This window comes from Aythya marila, assembly GCF_965140915.1.
Source record: "Aythya marila genome assembly, chromosome: 1".
Lineage (NCBI taxonomy): Eukaryota > Metazoa > Chordata > Aves > Anseriformes > Anatidae > Aythya > Aythya marila.
In genome coordinates, this window is record NC_139042.1 from 169,431,585 (window position 1) to 169,449,844 (window position 18,260).

General features: G+C 44.4%; 1 protein-coding gene across 4 annotated transcripts in view; it reads right to left on the reverse strand.

The window, feature by feature from the left end:
* The window catches only part of CNOT2 (CCR4-NOT transcription complex subunit 2), an 85,765-nt gene extending 68,949 nt beyond the window's left edge, over nucleotides 1–16,816 (reverse strand). The window contains exon 1 of one of the 4 annotated variants that reach the window (XM_082760643.1): nucleotides 16,648–16,816. The gene's annotated coding sequence lies outside the window, so the exon portion shown is untranslated. Of the gene's footprint in view, nucleotides 1–15,626; nucleotides 15,646–16,647 lie in introns of those variants that run through there. The other 3 variants (XM_082760640.1, XM_082760641.1, XM_082760642.1) reach the window with 3 other exon arrangements.
* Nucleotides 16,817–18,260: the final 1,444 nt, after the last annotated feature.

Here is an 18,260-nt window from a genome sequence, read left to right on the forward strand (position 1 = left end):
GCAGAAGTTCTTCTGGAAATGTTGTGCAGAAGTATCCTTTCTGCAGATACAGAAAGGAGGCATCCTATACAAAAAGTCTTGGACTTCACCTCAACTCATGCAATTTCAGGCAGATCCTCAGTGAAGTATCAGTCACATCATAACCCAATGCACAACATCTTACTTCAGGGACACGTTTAAATTAGTTTGCGACCCAGGATCTTGCTCTGTCTCTGAAATATTCCATCTGTGACCTCCACAATCAAATTTTCTTGAGAAGGACCGGCAACAGCAATAGCCTCCTCCACGAGGTTATGCTGGTGAAGAGCCCAGCAAACTACCTGAAGGGTCTCTTTAGAAACTTGCTTCTGCCTTTCCCCGATGCAGCAGTCCTCTTTAATTCAACCGCCTTGCTGGAAATCAGAGATAATTGTTACAGCCTAAGGCAAGGTTTGCAAGCTTGTCGAGCAAGGAACAGCGAAAAAATGACTCTCCAGCTTTCCAGAGCAGGCTCTGCCAACCAACCTATCCCCTCGCTCTCCCAGTAACTGCGCAGCCAGCTCAGGGACTGGCAGGATCTCCTCATTTATGGGCTCGCTTCCCTGCCATACACATACCTGTGCTGGCAGGCCGCTGTTTGCCAGGAAGCTTTTATGAATGAAGGGAAAAAAAAGAGCAAAGTGCTTTACAGCAGCGAGGATCATAAATCATCTGTTCAAACGACTGCTTCAAAGCTGTTCCCTTCCAGGCTGGCACAGTGCTCGGGCGGCTGGCAGCAGAGGTGAGGTGCAGTAGGTTCGGGTCGCTCTTCCCAACGTCTTCCTCGGGGGAAGCTGGCACCTTGTGCCAACTGCTTCTGTCTTCTGCTTCAGAAAATTAAAAAAGCATACTGCTTTCCTGAACAGCCTGTGTCATCTTAGACCTTCAGGTCTTTTTATATTCCCAAGTTGTTGTTGTTTCCCCAGATCTCCCTAACACCCTGTGCTTCCTATGCAGAACACCTTTCACAGGCATACTCAAGCAGTGCAGAGAGGGGCAAGAAAAAAAAGACAAAAATTTATTTCTCTATGCCCATGGACTGGCGAGCTGCAAGAGCAGCTGTCAGAAATCACTGAAATCATATAAACAAAGAACAGTTTAATGACTTGTATTTAAAAATCCTTGAAGAGCATTTCGGGAGACACCCTCCTACTGTATTGATCCTTTAGTGGCATCTCCCAAAGCACTTTATCTACAAGAGAGAAACAGCTGATCCTAGATTCCCTGACTTGGCAGCAGCAGGGGAGTCTCTGGACATGAAGGCAGGGGGCCAAGGAAGGTCCTTTGAAGGAACAGACAGAGCCCACCTCAGTGCCAGCTCAGGGGCTAACAAGGGCATCACTTGGGAAGCGCCTCGAGTAGTTTTAAGCCCCCCCAACAACAGTGTTTGCTTAACAAATGTGTATTTGGAACAGATAAAACACAGCACTGTCAGCCTCCTACCTGGCCACCAACTAGAGATCCGTTTAAGTGGATACAATGCTTTTAATTTCTGCATCTCCTGTACTCACCTCCCTGATCCTGAGGTCAGGCTCAGAGCCCTCTGCGATAGCCAGCGGCAGCGCAGGCATTGCTCTGCACAGCATCAGGCTGCTGCGGTGTGATTTGGTATTTCTCAGAAAAACAAAAACTTCAACTCTCTAAAGAAGAGCATGTAACAAAGTTCACTTGAGGACTATCTACTGAAGTCAACAAGAATGCAAAACACAGTAAGAGAACTTCAGTATAGCCACAATCTCGTGGTACATTATCCCTCAGAACAAGTCTGCATGTCAAACCATTGCCTGGTTTTGTAACATGTATCTGATGGCATCACAGCAGTTTTGGAGAGTGTCTTTACCATTACTCATGTTTGCAAATCAAGAAGAAAAGTGCAATTCTCACTGCAGAATTGAAAAATTGGAAGTACTCCAGAAGTCTCTAGACTTCTCTCTAACATGGGAAAGAAATAAAAAGCAAACATTAAAGGTGTCCTCCGCAATACTGAGAAACTACAGGTTTTAATACTGAACTGAAATCTAGGGAGGCTGATTCCTAACACAAGAAATTTTGCTTTTTAAGAGAACAGGCCCATCAAGAACCTTCAAAACCACATGAAACATGAAGTTGAAAGTTTTCAATAAAGCATGAAAGATCATCTTTTCTAATTGGCATGGTTACCGTTTAATGTCATTTACTATGGCTCCAGTGTAAAAAAAAACAAAACAAAACAATGCTTTAAGTTTTCAATTAAATACTATTAAACTCCTTATACCTTTTTTTCAGAATAAAGTATTCCTAAATTATGACCAAACAGCCCAAGATAAAAGCGTAAACAAAAGGAATTGTTTCAGTAGTTTACTCCTTTGAAGTGCATCACGATTAACATGTGTCAGTAACACGATGTACATGGGACTAATATGCAGCTGCTGCATTAGGGGAGGCCCCCTTAACCACTTCCACATCTACCTCTCCTCAGAAAATTAGACCTCTACTATTAGATTTTGTATTGATCTGGAATTATTTAAAAAAAAAAAAAAGTTTTCATAGTAAAAGTTTATAGTGGTTTTATCAGTATCAAGCACGTTCCTACGGTTGTAGGATCTCAAAGCTCATTTAAGGCGCACGTGGACATCAGAAAGACAAAATTTAACACCATCACAGCTCTGTGATTGTTTAGTATGCTACAGAGGACTTGATATAGACAAATGAAACTTCAATTATAGATTTTTGAAAAAAAATGAGTTGTTTTTTTTTCGCTGTGTGGCAACATAGGCTGATTTAGCCCTTTGCTAGGACCCAGAAGAGCCACGAGAACTCTACCTCATATTTTAAGGCAATTTTTATAAGCAAGACCAGCACCTTAAGTTAACTTAACACCATCGGTATTCGGGCCCAGTAAGGGATTTTTCATGATAGATATAAAGATAAGTGCATTAGAGTACACTGAATCATTTACTGAACAGAAATTACACAGCTCACAAACTTTTTATCCTGCTTATTTTACACCTACGCCAATTTACACCGTTCTGATTCTCTATAAGTAAGCACAAAACTGTAACTTCTGAATATTTATAGTCCAAACTGGGAATGATTTATATACGCATCTGCAGGGGGGGAAATACACATTAAGTGTCTGCAAAATTAACAGAAGTATGCACTAACACTGCTCCGCATCGTTATAAAGTTAGACATTAAAATTTTATTGCACTTTTCAGCCTAAGGAATCTAAGTCAATGTTATAAACTAGAGACTATCGTTTTCCGAGACAAAGGAGGCTGAAGAGGAAAGATCCCCGAGGCGCTGCGCCTGAGGTAGGAGCAGCCAGTAAACAAACCCTAATTCGAGGCAGGCCCCTCGCTGCAGAGGACGACGACCACAACACAGGCCTGACGGAGTGAAAAGAAGAAAGTAAGAATCCAGAACTGATCCGTTACAGGAAAATATGCTAACCACAGGCTAATTTGTAATCTCAATAAACACTACTTGCACAGTCACACAGAGGCACTGCTCACAAATGCAGAATCCCACAAGATTTCTAGTGGCTATACATCGGGGGTTGTTGTTTTTTTCCCCTTTTGATTTGAAGGCTTCACAATTGTTAATAAATTATGCTCTAATTGCTGTAGTGATGCAAGATGTATTCAGGCTGTTATGCCTTAGCACAAGGCTAGCACTGCTGCTGCCTATTTATAGGGTGAGATTTTAACCAAAGCCCTGGGTTATGGGCAGGACACGCGTCATAAGAAAACAATCCCTCTACCTGAAAGTTGAGGCGTAAGGGCGAAAAGTTTCTCTCCACCAACTCACAACATCACACTGCAAGTCCTAGCGAAGACTAGTGATTATTTGTTACCTGCAGCATATCTGCATGGCAGATTTCATCTTCATATTGCCATAAGAACAGTCTGGAGAGGAGACAACGGGTTCAGCACCACTTACACCGGCGTTACCCATGCAGGCGTTGCAGTGACACCCATACTGTGATCAGTTATCTTATCCATCCCGAGAGCAAACACTCACTCCTGGTACACACATATCTTCAAGGATGCTCACGATGTTCTTCCCTTTCTTTCACTGGGCTTTCAGAGGCATAGATTTCTACCTTGTGGCCAGCTAAAGCCAGAGAGAGAAATTTCACCTCAAGCAACGCAATTAAGTGGAGGACGATACGTGGGAGAAATCTGGATCTTAAGCTGATACCAGAAGATTTATAGTCAAGTCTGGACGTTAACTGCTTCGCTTATAAAACACGAAGAGGAATAGAAGATGAGTCATCTATTACTTCAGCATATATCTTCATTATTTTCATGATAGTTTTAGTGTAAGTGAACACACCCAATAAAAGCCAAACTTTCCTCTTACTGAGAACACTCGCTCCTACTCTAACACACACTTTCTCTTTCAATTGCATCACCTTTCTTCCTCCTACGTAACCCTCTCTTACCCATACAACTCAAGTATCTTCACATGCAATGGAATCAGAAAAAAGCATCTATACAAAACAATCCAGTAATTCGATGTTTATCCAACACTTTGGGACTAGAGATTTTCTAGGAGTTTCCTACAGCCCTTCTTATATTCCGCACATATTTCAGATTTGGAGAACTGCACAAAAACTTGAATGCATATGAAACACACTTTATTCTGGACCATCTTTAAGTTGCCTTCAAATACACTGCTTTGGAAAAAGACACTGAAAACGTACAGATTTATCTGGTTTTACTACCTTTAAAAGCAATTGCACTGTTACAGACAGCACGGGCAGTAATACTCTGTTGGGCAGTCTTAGTCCTTGCTTGCAAGGCCCCACATTTGTTTGCTTTGCCTACAGAAAGTGAGGGCCTCAGATGTTCAAACTGGTCCTTTAGCCATCTCTGAGACTGAACTGATCAGATTTATTTTTATATGTGGTTAAGATATCCCGTTTAAAAACACTCCGAAGTGATGGGACTGACACTCCACACTCTCCCTGCTTCCATTTTAAATGCTCCCTCTTTCATTTCTTTGCATTGGATTTCTGTGCCACGGCACAGAGGGCAGCCTGGCCACAGCTAAGGGTGCTTCATCCCAGGGCCGAGCTGGATTCATTCTCTTTAAAGCCTTTTGGATGCCATCAAGGGCAGAGCTAGGACGCAGGCGAGGGGCAAACCAAAAGCGGAATTAGGAGTTCAGAACAGGAACAGAAAGAGAAACTGCAGAGAGCCAGAGGCAGGCGTGCGCGGTGCTATCAGCGGGCAGCCCCGAGGATGCAGCCGCCGCAGCGCCAGCAGCCTCAGGGCCGTGCCCACTGCTCCTGGGCTTCCTCCTTCTCCTGGTGGACGGCCAGGGACCACTGTCAGGACGTGCCTCTCCCCTCCTGTAGTTACTGAGGACCACAGAGAGAAAACACGCCTGGCTAAGATGTTTCAATGTCACACGTGTAAACTGATTTTATGCCCGTCTCTTAAGACTCGGCCTTTTTTTTTTTTTTTTTTAAATAACATTTGGAGAGCCACACACAGATGTCCCTAAGTGCTTTCTGCTCGAAACATTTCAAGAGGCTGTGCAGAAGCATTAACCTTTCACAACTGCAAATTAAGTGAAAGGTATTTCTGTTATGAAATATTAAGCAGCACCCACAGTAAGCTGATACCTCAGTTCCTCTATTTGTAACGCGGGGCTGTCACACCAGTGAGGGAACGTGAAAACACAACTTTTTCCAAAACCTATTATAAAGCACTTCTATGAAACCACAGTGAAAAAAAAAAAAAAATCAGGAAGGAAATGCTAATCCTGAATTTACTTCTGATTTTGGATACCGTGACCTGAGTGAAGGAATTTCAAAAACTCAGTGTCTATGCAGTGAGCGCCATGCATCTTGTTCAACAAATGAGGCCAAAGTCCCTTGGGAAAAAGCAGCATTTGATCAAAAAACCTGTGTAATAATGATATGCAGATGGAACATGACTCAAGACGGGAAAGAAAACCTTCACTCGAGCATTTCTTAAGTTCAGAGAGCCTTGAGTCTGCAATTTTAACATTCATTTAGGTGGGGTTTTATGTACCGACTGAGGGAGAGAGTTGTTTGTGACAGAAGTTTAAATGCTTATATAAACGCTGACCTACATCCCTCCCAGTTCACGAGTTGAAACTGAGACGAGCTTACCACATGGCAATACAAAGACTAAGCATCAGGAAGAACAATGGGGATAATCCAAAACTTTGCTTTCTGATCTTAAATTACAGTTAAGGACAGTGGAAGCAAAGAAAGAGAGAAAAGAGATGAAAAGGCAAGAAATTTACAGGGATGGAAAAAACAAATATTAAAAAAAACAACCACACATAAGACTACAGAAGGTAGAAAAAGGATGCTTTCTGAGAACACAGGAGACAAAAAAAGGCTAGCCAAAGTCTTTCATGTTTATCCAAAACCCTGTCTTCAGACACAAATTAAGTTCACAGCCCCATATGCATATGCTAACACCTGGAATGCCCTCATCACGCTTGAAGGAGCGTAGCTCACGCTCTCAATTTATACAGCAACGCAATTTAGAGCTTCTTGCTCTAAGTGGGGAAAAAAATGCAAACCTTTAATAGCTAAAATTTCAAAGCATATTTGATATTACTTTAAGAAACGTAAAGGAAACATTACAAAGTGAATATGTAATGGCTATGAGCACTTCAGCAGCGTTACACAGATTTTTTTTTACCTCTACCATGCCATACATCAACCCGGAATTCAAATCAGGGCCTCGTAACCCAGGTGTAATTACAAGGTATCACTACAAGTCTCAGTTTTACTCAAGGGTCACGTTTGCTCTAGCAATTCAGTCATTTGTAGCGCTGAGTTTTGCCAATTTTATTTTGCAGGTTTTGCAGTGGCCGCAGAGGTCAGAGTGCTAACACGAGGAGGAGCTGGGGAGGGCTGCAGCGAGTGACAGCGACTTGCCCGAGCCCACCTCAGCGCAGCCTGTGATCTTCTCCAGGACAGGGCTGGGCTGTCACTTACCAGAGAAAGACACCGAGTGGTTCTTCAGAGGAAGAAAAGAAAGTACTAATAATCAGAACCATAATAACGTGGGCAGAGCAGCAGTAGCTGCGTTCAGAGATGAAACACAACACTGAACGGATCTGTGCTTGGTTAAACAAGTCAGAGCTCGGTGTTTTCTGGGTTTGACACTACAAAGCACGAGGGCAACTGGTTAGGCAAGACCACCATTCACTTTTTTCTGTTTCAGCATTCGTGCTTACCATTAACAACTGCATTGTTTTTGAATGCCTGTATTGTGCACCCATTTCAGAGGCTTGCCTTCCAAGTGAAAGCTGCCACTCTCACGGTTCCTCCTTCCCAGCACGAACGGTGATAGATATTTTAAGGTGTCACTACAGCTATTAGTGACAGAGTTTTCACAGAAAACACGTTCACCACCAAAATACCCATACCTCGTAAGGATCAAAACACAGCCACACAGTTTTATGGGCAGCATCAGATGGATGTGAGCTCATTTCAGCCCCGCGTTTTTCAGTGAGGAGCCAATTTGTCCATTCTGCACGTCGCAATTTTACATGGCAGCCACTGCAGTCACCTGACACAACATCTGATGGTTTTACTCCATCAGCAGGCTGTCACCTCCCCTCTCCCACCAAACAACCCCAGGACAAGGTAGAAGCCAGGCCTATCCATGCAGAAGTGGCCCGTGCCTACCCACCCCAATACATAAATACGGTGTTTGGCCTCACGAAGGACAAAGCTTGGCCATAAGTCACCAGGGGCAACCCTCGTAGTGAAGCGTGGGCTACTGGTGTAATGACAAATCACACCACGCATGGCAGATTTTTATTTTTTATTCTTGGTCTTTCCCGATGCCATCTGTGCTTCACAAGGAAGTCTGATGGCTGACGGCATTTCCCCAGCCCCCAAATTCTGGATCACTGATCTAGACGCTGCTAGGAAATCACCAAAATCATATACAATACCTCATTTATTCTTAAAACTGGGAGCTGCTGAAGAAACCGTGTGTACTTAATTTACACGCGTGTATTCCTTCAGCCCTCAGATCCCCCTGAATCTGCCCCTCACCGAGCCACAGGATCCCTCAGGGAAGGAAAGGGACCTTATGAAATGAAGCGCCTGGGATGTCTCTAAACAACACCACAGAAAATTAATTTGTATAAGGACAATACCAGAACAAATAATAAACGCCTCCCTGTTCTGGCCTTGTGTTTTCAGTCTCACAACTTTTGATCCTCTACTCTGAAGCTTCAGTTGTGCCCTCAGCATAAAAATATAGCACCTACTTCAAGAAGCGGTGAAATATGAGGACCAAGTTACTCTGCTGAAGCTATAATTCTTGATAAATCCAATTCCCGTCCCTTAAATTATCCACGTATGACAAGTCTGTTCCGTACAGATGCCACCCGACCAGCAGGACGTAATGCACTCCATCCCTTAATTTAACAAGGCGTTATTTGCAGCCTGAATTCAAGTTTAGTTGCCAACAGGGCAGCAGTGCAAAAAGCAGGAGGAAAGGCACATTGAAGAGCTCAGACTATCGCTACGACTGTAGCAAGAGGCATAAAACAGCCGAGAGAAGGTATCACCTGATTGTCACCTAAAATACTGGAAAAGTGAGGATTATTTCGGAGCATATTTTTTAAGTTTGCCATCAAAGCTGCATTAATATGATGAACATCTTTTCACACCTGCAGCATCCACATGTTTTCCTAACTATTACACTTAGGCTGCAGACAGATGATGTGAGAAGTCTCCCAGAAAGTGTAACTTATGAAGAGCGTGCACCTGTGAGCAGGAATGCTCTGTGCTTCTTCAAATGATAGAAACAAGTGTCTGAAGAACTATTACAGCTCTGTCAAACTGCTGGGTCTCCCAGATCTGCCAAAATAACGCCATAAAATTGTGCGAATGGAGAGGAGTAGCTTACCTCACTGCGCAAAGAAGGTATTTGATAATCCTAAAACACAAGCAAAAACGCTGTTTGGCCACAGTCATCGACAGGGAAACCAGTTCAGCTGTCAATACCCACACTCAGACGCGAGGCAGGATGCAATTGTATCCCGCTCCACACCAGCGGGGATGGCACCTCTAGGTGCTAACAATGCAAGAGGCGTTACATAAGACCACGCGCTTATTTTTAGAAGCACATTACAAAATCAAGTACTGCACTCGAAGCTGGTGCTGAGCCGCGGACAGTCCCATCAGCGTGCACAAAGGACAACTGCTCGGCTCAGATCAGATTCAGATTAGAGCTCTCTCCCGCCAATCCCCCAAATAAATACCCAACAATCAGAAACTACGAAAGTCAATTTGGGTTCACTGCAAAAACACCACTCCTCATAAACACAAATGTGTTCTTTTCTAGGAGCCACAGAACTGACAACAACTGGTTTCCTACCGCTTTCTTCTTTTGTTGCCTAATACTTCTGCACGGTGATGACCCCAAACTTCCCTCTTTTCCATGTCTCTTCATGACTCTCTCTCCTGTCCCAGGGAAAGGAGAGCTGTGGCACAGACCCCGTGGAAGTCTGTGTGTGCTGAGGGCTGCCTGGCAGCTGCCATCCCGCAGGACACACGCTCCAGCTCTGAGCATCTCTTCCCGGTGGGTGCAGTAATTTGGACACGCTTCCTCTACCTCGTCACGATTTTATGAGGCTTGGTGGACCATAATTTGAGATTTAATTCTTCCTTCCAATTTCTGTTTCCACATATATACTTTATATGTATAAAGTGCAAGTTAAATGCTTAACTTCTGAGCTAGAAGTTAACTATATGAACTTTCCGTATATGTTTGTACACACACATAGACACGCTGGTGAGTGGGAGGGCCAGACAAACCAAATCATCTCATAAATCACATTTCCTGAGAAACTGAACCCAAGATTAAATGTTTGCCTTTTTTTGTTTTCGAGCTGCAGTGTGACCTGCAGTAGCACTGCAGAACGAACCCAGCGTGCACCTCCCCAGATGAAACTTTGCTCTTTCCTCACCATCTCTGATGATCAATTTTCCTCTCATTTTTACCCAATTAATAAATAAATTTCCACCTAACTTCACGGTCATGTATCACACTGTTCTTCAGACCAACCCTACCTGAACACTGCTTCCCCTAGTTCCTGCAGACAGACATGAAACAACCCATTAAGCGCATCCCACTACCAACAGATTTTACTACCACTGCTTCTTCCCTCGCAGCCTACGCTATTCCCCTCCAGGCTCTTTGCTAAGCACATTAATAGCACGGCCTGCAGACTACGCTTCGTCTACCCAGTTGGAAAAAACACCTCACAAAAAGGTTTTGTTTTCAAAACCAGACTCGGCAGACGCAGGTATGCCCCGGCCCCGAGAAGTCCAGCAGCGCGGCAGGCTGGAGGAGAGGCGTGCTGCTAGGAAGGCAGAGTTAAGGATGACTCCTCTCGGTGACTCACTCCTGTTTGCCAACGAGGCCCACACTGGGCATCCCAGTTTTCAAGACTTATCGAGCTGTTGATATCAAAACAAATTCGGTTTAGCAGCACGCTTGTTTAAAAAAGGGACGGCTGGAATTGAATCTATGCTTAGGACCCTAAAACAACTTCCAGATTCATAAAAAAAAATGGCACTTAAACTAGCTGTATGTCTTTCGAAGAAAAAAAATGAAGAGATTAGGATCGTGGCTAATATCAACATTTTGCAGATTCCTAATTAAACTGTTATGGAAAATACTACTCGCCATCAAGTGTATGCTGCTGCTAGTCACAATATACACGTACCTGAGACACAGAGAGCTCAGAAGAACACCAATCTCTTTAAAATTACATTTTATCCTTCCAAAAAATTCGGAATACTTCTTGCTTCCTCCCAGATGTCCCATAATATATATGTTTTATATAACCAAGCTTCCTTAAACTGGGGGGTGGGGCAGAAATATTTATTGCCCAAAACACACCGTTCTGAAAGTGCCAGAAAGTTTCCTTAAAACAACACCAAAAACTCCATATCCCAATTGAACAGGATTGCTTCAACTTCCACCATGAAACAAAAAGAGACACCAACCTATTCTCGTGTATAATGCTGATCTTAATCAATTTGATCTCAAGGAACACTTACTAGAAACGTGTATCCACATAAGCCAACAAATTCAGACTGCAGTACAAGATGCCTTTCGACTTTATGATGAGACTTTGCTGTGTGCTGTACTTTTTCAACGTGTCGAAGGCATCAAGAACAGCACTGGCATTCCAAGAAATTAATCAAGTTACTTATTTATATATATGGCCTGTTGTTGCTTTTACTGCAAACAGCTTTACAGGTGGACACAGTATTACAAGACCCTCCTAATGTTCAGAATTGCTCTTTTTCTATCTTTCGTGTATTGGTGCTGTGCTCAGTTTAGATTTCTTTCTGAAAACCTTACAGATTTCCAGTTCTCCACACTAAAAAGCACAGTACGTGCTCTCCAGATGAGAGAAGACCCTCTTCTATATACTTTTTTTAACCTACTTAGTCACTACATAAAATATGCTGTTTCACAGCTATTTTCCTCCTTTATGCATTTTTAATATATTTATATGCAACGAGTGCTTTCCCACAAATTGCAGCACTGATGAATGAAATTTCCCCAGCGTGAATGGTGAAAGACACCAAGCATGTACCCAAATCAGCCCTGTACATACCAGAGCATCAAAAGGAAGCCTGGTGTATCTTCTCCCCATCATTCTACTTCCCCGGCAGCACTTGCTTTGCAAAAATAGTTTTCACAATTAGAACATAGAAATGCACTAAAAATAAAGAGTAATCAGCGCCTCAAACAATGCAAGGTTTTAATAAGCTGAAAAGGGGAAAATGCTATTCTACTGTAATGCAAAGAAAAAGCTCATAGTCCTACAGACTGTATGACAAGTGCACAGTCCACCACCAGCAGCGTTATTTTGCACTGTTTGGTATGAAGATTCCCATCTTCATGCAATCCTTAGAGAAGATAACGTATGCTGATATTATATTATCATTACCCGTGTTACGGGGACACAGACGGAATAACTTCTTTGCCGAGAAGTTGCCTACAAAACTAAACCTTAAGAGTTCATAATTTTAAACTGCTGTGGTTGTTTGCATGTAATTAGCCATACCGCTCCTTTTTGGTGCCTGGAAACTCCTTGCTGTTGTTTTCAAATACACGTGTATACAGATTGTAATGAATGAAAAGGTGATGGACATCAGATTCTGAAACATGGAATGACGAGCAATACAACTGCCACCGACCGAGTATGGTATAGAACCAGCCGGGTTTTATAAACCCCAATAGATCCACTACATACTACTGGTGTCTACTTCCACAGAGTCCTAGAACCAAGCAAGCAGAACATGGGAAAGTATTATCCCAAGACTACAGACTGGAACGTGGCTATAAACTGGTTCAATGACTTACCAGTCACACACCACTTCAGTGGACCGAAGAGGAAGCATCCTCTGACTCTTATGCTCATGCTCAACCCTTGCAGTACTGTCTGCTCAGCGGGAGTAACACGAAGTAGGAGTTCCCGTTTTATCTCCCACAAATATACCTGTAATTTTACACGAGTTTTCATCTTTAATAAACTATCCATTTTCACAGGTAATGACCTCGTCTGTATACAGTCACCCATCACTGATTTCAAATGCACAAAGAATTTGAACGTAGAGCCTTGAAAACACCTTAAAAGTTCATTAAACTGCTTGCTGCAACCAAAAAGAATCACGAGTGATGTGGGGCACAAGAAGATGCTTAAAAAAAAGACACACACACACCCATAAAGGAAACCAGGAGGAAATAATGGTTTACTTATTAATGAATTTCAGCCCTACAACCCTGGCACTGTAACTCACCAAGAGAAAGATGTCTCTGAAAATAATTATGATCACGTTTTAAACACATCAGAAGTGTAAAAAGAGCAGTCAGGTGACAGTGAAAGCAAGTCAAGAGGAAAAAATACCGCCCACTTTCCTGTAACCCTGCTGATAACCAGTGCTACCTCAAAACAAAACAGTGGCAGCAAAGGGGGAGCTCAGGAACCTCTTTGGGCGAGGGTCATTTCCATCTTGATTTGGGATCTGAACCAGACCAGCAGCTGAGCTAGTACAAACTATCCCAACGCAAGTACTCAGTTTTCAGCACAGTAGTGTAAGTGAAAGATAGAAGAGAAATTAAAAGCAAGCTGAAAATTGCACAGTCTTTAATCTTGCTGATAATAAAAGCACACAAAGATTTTACCTCCTATGTAAAATCTCTTACTGGTTAGCTCAGAAATGTCTATGTTGTATACAAACATCTCTAAAAACAAAATAATTCCTTAAGGGCAACTTGAAACACGCTGCAGTGCAATAATGTCATCTGACACAACCCTTCCTGTGCTGTTCTGATGTTCAACACAAGCAGACTTGGTCTTAAAGCTCTTAATGCAAGAAGTTAACTGTCAACACGTGAGCGGTGCTTTTAAGTCAATGAGACTACCCACAAACTTTCAGTTGTTCATATGTTTTTACAGGAACCCGGGTCAGGAGAGCAAGACAACACACAAACACTGAATGTAGGTGCTAAAACACATGAAAAATGAAAAAAAAAAAAAGGTCAGCTCTATTCCAGAAACACCAACTGAAGCAGGTTGTTTTGAGTTACTCAGTACAGGCTGAGACATCAGGATAAGTTTCAAGAAAAAAAAAAAAAAGCTTTCTGTTGCGTAGAAAAATGTTTACATATTTTTTCAAAAAAAAAAAAAATTATTTACTTGTAGCTCAAAAACCCAGATGAGGCAAAGTTAACCTGACTTGAATTTCTTGGCTTTTGTCAAGGACTACTGTAATTTGCGTATAAATTGCATTAATAACAATAAAAGAAAAACTATAATTTAGAGAGCAATCCCTTAAATTTGTGGCAAAAATACTGTTTTGATGTAATATGGTCCTGACCTTCTATATAAACTGGCACACAGCTCCTATCTAAGCTAACATTTAGAAATAGACAACAAATATGGCAAGCATTCTGCCACAAATTTGAGATTTTTATTTACTTTTTTTTGAAGTGGGCTTCAAACCTGTATTCAACCACGCTGCTATAGCTTTACACGAAGAGATAATCCAAAAAAAAAAAAAAAAAAAGAAAAGTTAAATAGCAGAATCTACTTACTTCAGAACAAAATGCTGCACTGGGAAGCTCAACTGTACTTTCTATACTGCCTCAGAACAAAGCAAGCAAGTCAACATTTATCATAAGTTTCCAGACCAAGTCAGAAAGTGAGGTGCAAGAAACGCCTCTTAACTAAACTGCTGGGATTTTAGGTTATATTCACTTCTGGAGTCTCTAAAAACAGGGAGGTGCAAGCCACTTTTGAGTAAATAAAGTTATGGTAAGCGGCTGGTTTAAAACTACAGCGAGGCTACAAATCTTGCAGTGTCTACAGAACAGACAAACAGATTTTTTTTATACAAACAAAAAAAAAAAAAGCACACAACGAGTTCTAAAAATGCAATAAAGTTTCTAATTCCAGAGCTAAGTTCTGCCTCGACAGAAATACCTTTAGAAGTACAACCACTACAGCGGAAATCCTTGATGAGAGCTGCCACTCCACGACAGGCATGCACCATGCACAACTTTTTCATTGTGGGGACAAGGTAAGGACCAGGTGCAAACACCTAGTTATGGGACCAGTTTGTAGCATCAAACTTCAGGACATGTTTTTCTGTCCCATTTTTCACAGTGAATACCACTTCTCTTAGGTTAGAAAGAATTAGGATCTTTTAAAGATAATTCAATTCTTTTTTTTTTTTTTTTTTTTTAAATTGCAAGTGTTAACAGCGGAGTTGTTTCAGTTCTTAGGGCTTTTGCTTTCGTTTGCTGGCAGAACTGACACACAAATAGGCAACAGTGACTTCTCTGACAACAGTATTACGTTGCTAAAAGAACTGTGTAGACAAGGTTTATCTCCTACTACACTCTTAGCTTTATCAACAGCTTCCTGAAAGTGAAACGGAAATACACTTGCAAGTCAAGTCAGTCAGCTCATGATATCAAGTATTCAAATCCCTTCCTAAGATCAGAAGCAGCTGACACCTTGAAGTTTTTTAAGCCAGCTGAATTCTCAACTTAAACAATAGCAGGGGGGGAGAAAAACAGGCACTGAACACATCCCTAGTCTTCAGTATCACGCAACTGGATCTTGCGAGTTATGTTGTATTAAAACGCCATTATAAGAGGACTCAAAGTACAACAACATTCACCTAACAAATCTTCTAGATCCAAGCAAAGACGCCTTTTTAATGCAAACCCAAACAATTAGTTGGCTTTTGCAGGTCTTCACAAGTTTCGACAGCCTGAAACAAATCCAAGTTTCCAGAACCGTAAGGATTTCTGCTAAGCGAGGTGACAGCAGGTTTGATCATCCTCAACTCCCTTCCCCCAGCTGAGGAGCGAGGGGAGCAGGCAGCCACCAGCACCAGATGTTACTGCCGTGCAGGCAGGCAGGAATGTTTCCTCCACACACTCGAGTCGCACACGCACGCGTACGTGCATGCACATACACGAACGAGACATTAAAAAAAAAAAAAAGTTTGTGTCTTCCCCTGGGGATAAAACAGTGCAAAGTTGGAGATGAGTTCTTGTCTGATAAAGCAGACTTACGACAAGCAGGAGCTGCCAACGTGCATCTAACACGAGTGCGTTTCCTTTCGCTCGGATTACAAAACCTCCAAAACAAAGTTACCTGCAGCTGCACTGAGGGAAATTGGAGGGAAAAAAACAAAACAAGAAGGCAACAGCAACAACAACACTGACAACAGAGCCTGCGGTGTCTGCAGCGAAACCCTCGCTCCTGTCAGGGGCACAGCAGCTGCAGGGTGACGGCCACATCTCGGCCCAGCGTGGCGGTGCCCCCCTGTCCCCCCCTGTCCCCCTCATCCCCCCGGGCCTGTCCCGTCCCTGCCCCAGGCCGGCTCCAAGTTTGCTCCACAGGCACGGGCTGGGGAACGCCGGGACCTGTTTACACAGCGCCTCAACCGCCGCCAGGAGGAGAGCGGACCAGGCGCTCGTCAAAAAAAAATAAATAAATAAATAAAAATACGATAAAATAAAGAAATAAACCGGGTCGGTTGAGGAGCGGGGGGGGAGGCAAGGAGCCGGCGCTATCCCCGGCTCACCCGGGGCCTGGCGGAGCAGGCCGCGAGGCCGCCCCGGCGCCGCCCGGGAGCGGGGCCCGGAGGCTGGGGGAGGCCGAGGGGGGACCGGGAGGGGACCGGGAGGAGGCCGGGGGCGGCGGGGGGCGGCGGGGGGCAGCGGGACGGGGCCGTCCCGGCCGGGCCGCGGCGGCGGAGCGGAGGCCGCGGGGCCCAGGCCTCGGCCCCGCAGCGGCGCCCGGCGGGGGGAGGGCGGCGGGGCCGGGCCGGGCCGGGCCGCGGCGGGGCCGGGGCCGCGTCTCGGTGGCCGCGCGTCCCCCCCCCCCTCCCTTCCTCCTCCTCCTCCTCCTCCTCCTTCCCCCGCTCCCCTCGGAGACAAAAGCAAACGGGAAGCCGCCGGGACGCGGCCCCGGGGCCCCGGGGGGGCTCCGCTGCGGGCAGCGCCGCCGCCCGGGCCTCCCTCAGCGCGGCTCGGGCGGGCGGCGGCGGGCGGCGGGGGCCGGGGCGGGGGCGGCCGGGTCCGGACTCACCGCATGAATTTTCTTGTCCCGCGGATCCAAGATGGCTGAGTATCCAGCACGGAGGATGCTGGGGGAGCAACCTTTACCCTCTGACCCGCCCGCCGCCGTGACCCGGCCGCCGCCGCCACCGCCACCGCTCGGCCTGGCAGCGGCGCTGAGGGGCGGGGAGAGGCGGCGACAGCGCTCGGATGGGCCCCGGGGGGACGGCGAGGAGGAGGAGGAGGAGGAGGAGGAGGAAGAGGAGGAGGAGGAGGAGGAGGGGGAGGAAGCAGCGCCGCGATCCCGCCGCCCGCGGGGCGCCTAGGCCGCGGGGCCGCCGCCGCAGCGGGGCTCGGGCTGAGGGGGGCTGGGTTTGGGGCTGCCCTCCCGGGCACCGAAATTGTGGGAAAGTGTGTGATTTTGGCACCAACACACATACAGGCCTCGCTACCTGCTTTATGATTAAAATGGACGAAGTGACACGACTGGACTTGTGTGTTTTTTTTTAATTCATCTCCATGAACGTGCGTGTGGTACAATGCCACAGCAGCTGCAGACGCACAAAACATGATGCAAACAAACCCCCTGAATTCAACAGGACGATAAAACGCTACAAAGGCTGGGCCTGCACGCCAGTGTGTACAGGACGGAGGCCAACGTTTGTGAACTGGCATTGCTGCTCCATCAGGGAAAACACTCATGGTGATGCTTCTTTGATTTTGTTATGAGATAGGTAGAGAAATTCAGACAAAAAATGAACATGCAATATTTTGCCAGGAACAGACAAATTTCACATATGTTTCCTTATCAGTCAGGTCTGATTTTGGAGCTACAAACACAGCTTAAAAATAAGCATTCAGTAGATTATACAACACTAATATTTCACAGAAACATTAAGACCTACAGTAACATGCCTGACGACATTAACGTGTTTTGAAGATCAATGAACAGGCTTCCATGTACGCTGGAAGACCAGCTTCTTAATGCCACTGCTGAGCACAGCTACGTGCCAAGCATGGGTGTTATATCACTTTAATAAACGTCTGTACACTTTGTCCAGGAAAATACTGTATTATTCTAGTATCTTAGCCTTTCTGTCACAAATATTCATGCATTTGCTGTAAACAAATAACCGTATAGCACTGTAAGTAGCATCCAGTCGTAGGGATGGTATCTGAAGTTCTGGAGTACTTCTGTTATATCAAAAAAAAGGATTTCATAACACCCCGTGACCCGATATAAAGGCAGTTCTTTGAGACTGAATAACTTAATGAACCTTCCTCGTCTTCACTGTTGCTGAATAAACTTTTCTTTTGTCTTACCAACCCTTTTACATCCATTTGTAAGCATTTTACTACATTAGGTTAAATTTTACACTTTTATGGTGTCTTTTCCCAAAGCTATTTTTTTTTTGTATTTCCTCAAAGTCATTTAAGACTTAAGGTACCACAGAATATGTGGTAAGTAAACAAAGCATCTGATGCTGTCGTTGCATCTCTGTGGACCGATCTCTGTGCCCATCACAAGATTGAAGTTTACACACAAATCAATTAGCATTTAGACAACAAGAAGCCTGTGGGGTTCGACAGAGCCAGGAAATAAATAAATAAATAAAATATTTTCATGTCCTAGGCTGGTTAGCT